The sequence below is a fragment of the Coenobita brevimanus genome, chromosome 84, assembly GCF_032717465.1.
Source record: "Coenobita brevimanus isolate Jiangsu-jjx chromosome 84, ASM3271746v2, whole genome shotgun sequence".
In the NCBI taxonomy this organism is placed as follows: Eukaryota; Metazoa; Arthropoda; class Malacostraca; order Decapoda; family Coenobitidae; genus Coenobita; species Coenobita brevimanus.
Genome location: NC_137037.1, coordinates 17,275,334 through 17,284,112, shown reverse-complemented (window position 1 = coordinate 17,284,112; position 8,779 = coordinate 17,275,334).

The following is an 8,779-nucleotide window of genomic DNA, read 5'->3' as shown; positions in this document are numbered from 1 at the left end:
ATATACTGTATATCATTCCATAACTCAGCATTTGTGTTTAATACATATACACCATCATCGTTAATAAAGTAACTGTCGTTGGTGAGTATGGAGTTTTAATGTTTGCTTAAGATTTAGTAGTACAATTACCGAAGTATTTTAGTATTTACTCTGGTGTTGTCCATTTTCTTTTAGATGTTTGTAATGGTGGTGCAACCCAAAATCTGCAGTGTTTGAATACTTCTCAGTCACTTGTGATGAGAAATATTTCGTTTGCCAGTGCCAAGTTACCAAGGTGACAATGAATATATCTATGGTGCTAAATCAACACTTACTCAGGCAAAGAAAGAGTGCCCCAAGCAGAACATTAAATCTAAAGCATCACCTTCAACGCCATCATCCCAAGATGCTGGAGGTAGTTAACGAAAAGGTTGCTGCAACTATGAAGGCTACACTTGCTCCTGAACCTTCCAGCTCAAGTTTATCAAGTTGTTAATCACCTGTTACCAAGTATTCTTGAGAGTGAACGAGCTACTGTGTCAATGACGGCAGCTAATTTCAAGGGTTATATAGTTGAAATGATGGTTAAGAATGCTGTCTCACTAAGCTTGTTTTGTACTCCAGCTTTTGTTGGCTTCAATGGGGAAATGACCCATAAACTTGGTGTTTCTTTAGAAAGGAACTGTGTTCGAAGTCTGGTAATTGGCGAAGCTAAAAAGCAAAAAGATGCACTTAAGAAGTTCCTTCGTAGATAGATCCTTTTCATAAAGATGGATGCCTGCTTTGTTATAAACATTCGGTTCGTTAATCATCAGAAAGAAGTGGTCACATGAACGTTAACTGTAAGGAATACTGAAGCCCAGCAAACAAGTGACTATCTACAGAAACTAGTGCTCGAGATTCTGGAAGAGTTTGGCATTAGTAAACAACAAGTCTTCTCGACAGTGACTGACAATGCCACCATGTTAAGAACCATAGAGAAGATGAACAAAGCAGAAGTGGCAGTTGATTATGGTGAAACTGATGATGAAATTTCAGACAGTGGTAGTGATACTTTAGATGAATTTGTGGAATTTGCTTCAAGCTTCTCCAGGATTCATCACATGTACTGTGATGTCCATAAGCTACAGCTAACAGTTCATGATGGCTTGAAACAACCACATGATGCCAGTCTTACTGACAAGTTACGAAACATAGTGGAGGCTGCTAGAACACCATTATTAGATGTCATACTCGAGATGTGCTGGGAAAAGGGCAATTTAAAATAAAGAAACTAGGTGGGTTAGTACGTATTTGATAATTCAGCATTTTCCAGAAGTGAAGCCTCTCTTTAGTGACAGGGTCAACCCAGATGTCACGATGATGGAGGCTCAATGGAAGCAAGTGACGGAGCTTGAAGCCTTGCTACATCATCCATATACCACCACAAAAAAATTTGCAACCAGCTAGACTGATTTCTGGTGCGTTTGATATCGCCCTCCATTACCAAGGTAGAGCGATAATGTTTTTGTCCACTTGTGTGTATGTGTGTGTGTGTGTGTGTGTGTGTGTGTGTGTGTGTGTGTGTATCTGTTCCTATTACATCTCACGAACGGCTTGAGCTATCAACATGAAACAGTCAGGGTATCAAGATATGGCCGAAATCTTGGACATGTTCGAAACTGGGCAGTAGGGGTCAAGGGCAAAGTCACCAAAATGGCTGGCAAAGGTCAACTAGTTTTTATCACCCACCTTTAGCTCCATCATATTTTTTGAATGGCTTGATCCAACAACGTGAAACCATCAGGGTATCAAGATATGGCCAAAATCTTGAACGAGTTCGAAAATGGGCATTGGGGCCAAAATCAAGGTCACCAAAATGGCTGCCAAAGGTCAACTAGTTTTTACTGTCCACGTTTAGCACTGACATATTTCGTGAACAGCTAGAGCTATCAACACGAAACCTTCAGGGTATCAAGATATGGCCAAAATCTTCCGGTCCGCCCTGGGTTGGTGCCCCCCAGCCCCCCCAGGGAGGGGCACCGCCATCCATCCCCCCAGGAAGGGGCCATTGGACGAGGCCCCCCCGGTTGGGGCGCCGTTCCCCGATCCCCCCTGGGGGAATGCTTCCAGGGGGGGGCCGACCTCCGACCCCCCCAGAGGGGTGCATGTTTGTAACTTGACCAACAGCATATTCTGGCGGGCAATCAGGATTCGGCTCTCGAATGCTTTTCTTTCATTAAGGAATGGAAGAGCCTCATTTTCACTTTCTCTGAAATTGGTGGCATGATAGCTGATAGGATTAGGAGCTCAATGTTGGAACGAGAAAATAGCTTGTTAGATATGACATCCTATTGGTTGCTGTCTTTAGCAAAAGTTAAAGGAGCCTAATGTGATGTAACCATTCGTATGCAAGGTCTACAAGCAGAAGAGCCTAGCTGGAATGCAAGATACTATACTACCTCTGAGTCTGACAGTGCTTCATCCAGTTCAAGTCCTGGTGATGAATTTCATTTTGAAAGACATTTAGACAATCAGGTGCAGTCAAAGCATTCTAAATCAAGGGAAGATGTCGGACAAAGACCACCAGGGCAAACTGGGCAACTTGCTAATTTAAAGTTGGATTTTTTTTGTTTTTGTTTATGCAAGTAGAGATGTAGAAAAAATTGACCATACATTAAAGCTGACTGAAAACTGCAATACCTCGATGCCCTGAGATTGTCCATGATGCCGCCTTGATTGACGTAACATTGCCACCAACTCACGGTAATGTGGAACGTTTGTTTTCTGCCCTTAGCATCATCAGATCTGACTTGAGAGCAGCAATGAAGGAGGATCTGACTGAAGCAATCCGGTTTCTTAAAACAAATTCATTCCAACTGTGAGAAGAGTTTTTTATTTTATATATTTGTTAAATATATTTAAGATGTTAGGAGTTAAATATTCATGTATTGCTACTTTTTGAAATATTCGGGTATTGCTACGTTTTTCAAAATTGAAACGGTTTATGTTCATTCACATATTAATACTTAGTATTTTTTTATTAGTAGTAGTAAAGGGGAAAGATCATTATATGCTTGGTTCATTTCATATATTTCCTAAGTGCAGGAGAGGAAAGAATAGTTTTGAAATGACTTCATGTAATATTTCTGTTCTACAAATACTGATTAGCTTTTTGGTTCTGGAATAGTATCAATCACATCTTATCAATACTTTATTCAATTTATTTTACAACAATGTATGACGGTTTATTTGTCATTATGCAACTAGTACAAGAAGAGAGTACACAATAAAGTTTTAAGAATAGCTTTTATCAAAATTCATGAATGATATTCATTTACCCGCATCATGTTCGTGTGCCGTATTAATAGAACTGTATACTGTATACTTATATCAGAGTCTGAGTTGGAGTTGGAGTCATACTTGTAAAATTTTTGAAGCAGGAGTCAGAGTCGGGAAATATTATCACCGACTCCACAACCCTGACTAAAAGAGCATAAAACACGAGAACTGGACAAAATATCTCCACGCATACTACAGGAACTACGGAATGAAATATCAAAACCTTTATCTGAACTTTTTAACTTATCACTAAAGAGCAGTAAGGTGCCACATGAATGGCAGCTTGCAAACGTGACCCCGATATTCAAAAAGGGCAACAGAGCACAACCAGAAAACTACTGCCCCATTAGTTTAACATCAGTGGTATGCAAATTGCTTGAAACTATTATCAGAGACAAGTTTGTCTAACACTTAGAAACCAATAAACTCAACAAAGATTTGCAACATAGTTTTCGGAATAATTGGTCTTGCCTCACAAGATTGTTGGACTTTTTCACCGATATATTGAACATGTACGATGAGACAAAATCTGTTGACGTTGCGTACCTCGATTTTCAAAAGGCTTTTGATAAAGTTCCACGCAAAAGACTCTTGCAGAAGCTAAAGGCACATGCTTTCAGTGGCAGTGTGCTCGGATGGATCGAAGATTGGCTAACTAGAGAAAAGCAGTGAGCTGTAATAAATGGACAAGAGTAAGTCTGGATAAACATTGCAAGTGGAGTGCCACACGGTCCAGTGTTAGGTCCTTTTTTTGTAAAATATACATATGTGATATTGATGAAGGGTTATGTTGTAAGATTTCGAAATTTGCCGATGATACTAAAATAGGTAACAGAGCAGATACAGCATTGTAGAGGGAGGAAGTTCAGAGAGATCTTGATCAACTGTTTAACTGTACCCAACATAGCAAATGTTTTTCAGTATTAATAAATGGAAAGTGCTAAACATTGGCAGGAAAAATGTAAGAGCTAGTTATGTGAATAATGTCCAACTTGATAGGGCAAACCATGAAAAAGACTTTAGAGTTATATTAGCAAGTGATCTGAAACCAAACAAACATTGTACAGATGCTGTAAAAAGCCAATACTGTATATTGATTGGATTCATAGGTAGAACATTTTAATATAAATCCGATAATATCGTCCTCACTTTGTATAATTCCTTAGTACGCCCACGCTTAGAGAATTGCGTTCAATTTTGATCACCATATTATAGAAAGGATATAGAGGAACTTGAGAGTGTACAGTGAAGTGAGAAAGATGATACCTAGATTGAGGAATAAGCCATAAGGAAAGTTTAGAAGCCCTGAATCTCTTAACATTAACTAAACAGAGGTTACGAAGAAATCAATTATTCAAAAAATTCAAAGGACACTATAATATAGACATCGCTAAATATATCAGTTGATTACTCAAACTATACAAGAGGAAATTGGCATAAAAATATTGGTAAACGATTTCACTCATGTGATGCAAAGCATATTTTTTTAGACAGAGTTGCAAATATATGGAACAAATTGTCCTCTATGCGTAAATTGTGATACAGTATTAATCTTTAAAAATCTATCTATCTATCTATTGCCAGATGTCTTAATCCCATAAGGGGTGGCCATTTAAATTGAGTTATTTGTTTTACGGGGAGGGGCACTAACCCTTCACCAATCCACCTGTTGACACTTAGGGTGCACGTATGGTTTGGTTATATGGTTACCACCCAGCGTTGTAAATGGTTTCTTGGCTTACAGGAAACCATTTGGCTTGTCACTCAATGTAAAGCCATCTGTAAAGGAAAGAAAAGCAATAAGAAGTGACAGGAAAGATGGGAGAAATAGGAAGAGAGGAGGGAAGGCACAGAAAAAGAATGATAAAGGCTAAGGAAGAAGTAGGCAGCACTACATCAAGTGAATGGATGATGGTAGCCACCACCTACCACAATCGCCTGGATAAATATCTGTCATCTGACCCCCAGCTAAGTATATGTATGTTCACTACCGAACAGCACATTTCTGTGATGAATGTAATTTTTTTCTTTTCCAGGGACTGGAAGATACAACTGCTGAACGACATTGATAAATACTGGTAACATAATGGTTACTCTCCCTTTCAGGAAGATAGTGTAGAATAAAATTCCCTTTCCCCTTTTCCTGTGAAATTTCCATGACAGTTTTTTCCATGCTCCATGGTGGTCCGTCTCACTATTTCCTGCCGGCTTCGGCTGGAGGATTTTTTTGGATGGGAGGGGGAGCCTTTCTGCTTTTCAATCCTTGTGTTTTATCCAATAGGTTAGTTTTCTTAGTTATAACCATCCCTATGCCAAACAGCCACGAAAGGACCATCAGGTCTGTTGCCGTTTGCCTTCCTTTGTGCTCCTGTGTACTCCTTCCCCCCTTCCCTTCCCTCCCCTCCTCTCCCTCCCTTTCTCTCCTCTCTCTTTATATCTTTCACCTTCCCTGCCTGTTTTCCCTCTCCTCCTTACTGTTCCTTTTATCCTCGCTGTTTGCTTTTTCTTCACCCTATTTCTTCCCTCTTCTCTTTCTCTTCCCTCTGATTCATTGTTTCCAGCACTTTCTTCTCCCTCTTTTTCCTCCACTTCTTTGTTTCCCCCTCCCATTCCTTCCTCCTTTTCCTTTTCCCCTTAGCTCTTCCTTCTCCACTCCTCTCTTGCCCTGCTGCCCATCCGCCTGCTAAGCCTGGAGAGAGGGAGAGAGAGAGAGAGCGTGATTGAGATAAGGTGGAGTCAAGGCTGAATGATTGAGAATACATTGAGAGAGAGAGAGAGAGAGAGAGAGAGAGAGAGAGAGAGAGAGAGAGAGAGAGAGAGAGAGAGAGAGAGAGAGAGATGGCAGACAATGGAGGTAGCCTCATTAACTTATGACAATAGAAAGTGGTCGACCACATAAGATATTCTCTCTCTCTCTCTCTCTCTCTCTCTCTCTCTCTCTCTCTCTCTCTCTCTCTCTCTCTCTCATAATTGGAAGAAAAATACTTGTAATCTGAGTGCAATAATTTCAAAGGTGTTTAATAGATACGATGCTAATTAAAGGGAGATTTGTTCTTAGTATGAGCTTGTGTCTGTACAGCCATCCTGACAAGTATAAATTCCGTTGAGTATGTGGCCATATTAAGCAGAGAGAGTGAGTCAATACTGAAGCAAACACAGAAATTTTAGAAGTCATTTATGGAACACAGAGACAATCGATGTAGTCAGTCTTCATCGCACATTAAGGAGTGGGGTCAGTTAGTTTTTTTAAGGATAAAATTTTGTCGAACTTGTATTTTGTGAGATCATTTTTGTTAAGAATTAAAATAATTGGAAACTGTAGTTTGTAGGACATATTTTGAAATTAGCTAGGTTTTGTATAAGCTGTTATCTGTATGAGACAATTTTTGTAGAAGCTTCTCTAAAGTTGGAAAAATTGATCGGGATAATGATAATGTATTTTGTATGAGACACTTGGCAGAATATAATTTTTTAGGAACTAGATTTTGTAGGAGAGAGTTGTAGTAAAAGCTGTATTCTTTTGTAACCGTCTAAAGCCAGACGCCTTAATCTTGGAAGGGGTGGACATGAACAAATCGCCTCGATATCACCGTGTCCTTCGCCCTCGGCTGCTCTCATTTTTTTACGGAGTCTCACCATCCCATCCTTCCTCCTCATCCTCGGTCTACCCATTTCCCAGTCCCCCTTCACCTAACTCTCATCCACTCTCTTAGTGATTAATCTCATCCTGCACATTCTGATTACACATTTAAATCATCCCAAGGTACTTCTCATAAGACTTTCCAGCAAATCCACTTTAACATCACAACGCTCCTGAATTTCCTCATATATATGCCCGTCAGGAGCTACCGAGAAAAAGTAGAAATGAAGTCCGCTGGTTGAAAGGGTTAATTCTCTCTCTCTCTCTCTCTCTCTCTCTCTCTCTCTCTCTCTCTCTCTCTCTCTCTCTCTCTCTCTCTCTCTCTCTCTCTCTCTCTCTCAGCTGAACATAACTGCCTGTCGTTAGCTGGAATTTAATGTTATAGTTGTTGCCATTATGAGAGCCTTACTGGTGGCAACATCAACACTCTCAGACACCTACACTCACTCACCTGAATTTAATCGTCTGCAGTAAGCTGAAACAGAACGAAATGATTTTGCCGACCATGACAGTGTTCCTGTAACATCCATAAGGCTGCTTTCATCATAGAAAGGCAGATCTTACTGAGGTGAAGGAGGTAACTACCTCAGCCCTATGACGTATACTTGGTCCAAAAAATATCGGTGTGCTGTTAGTGTTAGATATTATGACATGGACATGGACTGAAGAATATGGGGAAATGCAGTTCTGTCCCGACACACGTTAGCAGATTGACGGTAAATGATTACCCTGTCAGGTAGTGTCTGTATCCTGTCTAATTGTAAGGACTGAGCTTATATGTTGTTATTTATGCAGATACAGTATTAAGGCATATCAGGAACTGGCTCAAGCCAGTCAAATATGTAGGGATTGAACTAATATGTAAATATTTATATAGGTATTAAGCCATTGCATGTACTGGCTGTACCTTGTCTGATATGTAGGGGTTGGGCTTATATGTTGTTATTCATATAGATATTAAGCGGCTATTTGTTATGTATAATCGAATAGATCTGGATAGCCTCGGAACCTCGGTTCGCCAATACGCTCTGGAATTGACTTACACCATTATATTCCATTCCACTTATTTACATGTAATGTTATTAAAAACTTAGAACTGGGGACTGGAGGAATATATATATATATATATATATATATATATATATATATATATATATATATATATAGATATATAGATAGATTTATATATTTCTATATATATATATATATATATATATATATATATATCTATATATATCCATATATATATATATATATATATATATATATATATATATATATATATACAGTAATCCTTCCACTATCCGATGTAACAGAGCCAAAAGCATGTCAAGAAAGTGGTCCTGTTCGGAAAGTGGGCCCCAGCATCCTGGACTTGTACTTATGGACCCTAACCTACCCTGACTCAGAAAAACACCTATACAACTCCCTACTGGACATGCATAGCACCTATTTAAGACCCAATTCACACCAATAAGGGACATAAAAGACTGAAATAAAAGCGAAAGAATCAGAGAATGAGGTTTTAGAGGTGAGTATATACAGTATTAAACATTCTGGGTACTTACAACAAGTCCCTGGCTCCTGGACTGGTTACTTATGGACCCTAACCTAGCCTAACTCAGAAAAACACCTCCCTACTGGACATGCATAGCACCTAAGACCCTATTCACACCAATAAGGGACATAAAAGAGTGAAATGAGGTTTTAGAGGTAAGTATGGAAAATACAGTTCAATATGAAACTTTCTGGGTACTTATAAGTCCCTGGCCATCTCAGTGAATAACCCGCCTCCTCTCAGACTCTGACAGTAGAAAGGAGTACCTGAAGCACCTGCAG